Source organism: Otolemur garnettii, unplaced genomic scaffold (assembly GCF_000181295.1).
Source record: "Otolemur garnettii isolate 467f Iridium unplaced genomic scaffold, OtoGar3 scaffold00140, whole genome shotgun sequence".
Lineage (NCBI taxonomy): Eukaryota > Metazoa > Chordata > Mammalia > Primates > Galagidae > Otolemur > Otolemur garnettii.
The window spans coordinates 4,548,596-4,550,253 of NW_003852535.1; positions in this window are offsets into that span (position 1 = coordinate 4,548,596).

The following is a 1,658-nucleotide window of genomic DNA, read 5'->3' on the forward strand; positions in this document are numbered from 1 at the left end:
AGCCACCATGCCTGGTTTATTTAAATTTTAAATGTGCAGATCCTTTGAATGAGCAATGCTGCCTCATAGAAATTAGCAGATATACATATAAGTTTATTCAAAGATGTGCCAGTTTTAGTAGCAAAACATTGAACTTTAAGTAAATAACAATGTACTCATAAAATGTGTAGCTATTTTTTTTTTTTTTTGAGCTAGAGTCTCACTTTGTTGCCCTCGGTAGAGTGCCATGGTGTCATAGCTCACAGCAACCTCAAACTCCTGGGCTCAAGAGATCCTCTTACCTCAATCTCTTGAGTAGCTGGGACTATAGGTACCTACCACAAAACCCAGCTATTTTTTCTATTTTTAGTAGAAACAGGGCCTCACTCTTGCTCAGGCTGGTCTTGAACTCCAGCTCAAGCAAACCACCCATTTCGGCCTCCCAAAATGGTAGGATTATAGTGTGAGCCATGGTGCCCAGCCTTGATGTGTAGCTATTTTTACAATGGCATAGAGGCCATATGTTCTAACATAAAATAATATCCAATGATATTAAGTAAAAAAAAATGAATCACAAAACATACAACATGTATGTATAATCCCATCTTTATTTTAAAAAGATACATATCTAATCTTTAGGGTTTTCTAAGTATAAGATCTTATCATCGGCAAATAGGGACAGTTTGTCCTCTTCCCAATTTGGATGCCCTTTATTTCTTTTTCTTACCTGTTTTCTTTGGCTAGGAATTCCAGTATAGGTTGAATAGAAGGGGTGACAGCGGGCATCCTGTCTTGTTCTCTGGGGGAAAGCTTTCAACTTTTCCCATTCAGTTGGATGCTGGCTGCAAGTTTATCATATATCACTTTTAACATATTATTTTGAGATATGTTCCTTCTATGTCTAGTTTGTTGAGGGTTTTTATCATCAGGGTATGTTGGAATTTTATTGAATGCTTTTTCTAAATCTATTGAGATGATCTTATGCTCTCTCTTTTTACTTCTGTTTGTGTGGCAAATCACATTTACTGATTCGCATATGTTGAACCATCCTTGCATCCCTGGGATGAAACCTGCTTGACCATGGTGGATTATCTTTTTGATATGCTGCTGAATTCATTTTGTTAGTATTTTGGTGAGGATTTTTGCATCTGTGTTCATAAGGGATATTGGTCTGTAGTTTTCCTTTTTTTGTTGTGTCCTTTTCTTTCTTTGGTCTCACGGTGATACTGGCTTTGTAGAATGAGATAGGGAAGCTTCCTTCTTTCTCAATGTTATCAACAGTTTCAATGGAATGGGTGCCTGGTCCTCTTTGCAGGTCTGATAGCATTTGGCTATGAATCTGTCTGGGTTGAAGCTTTTTTTGTTGGGAGATTGTTTATATTACTGTTTCAAACTTGCTACTGATTATTGGTCTGTTCACAATTTCTATATCTTCCTGATTCAGGCTTGGGGGATTGTGTGTTTCTAAGAAGCCATAGGAAAAACTCTTACAGAGGTGGCACCTGTAGCTCAAGCGGCGAAGGCGCCAGCCATATGCACCAAGGCTGGCGGGTTTGAATCCAGCCTGGGTCTGCCAAACAATGACAACTACAACCAAAAAATAGCTGGGCATTGTGGCAGGTGCCTGTAGTTCCAGCTACTTGGGAGGCTGAGGCAAGAGAATCACTTAAGCCCAGGAA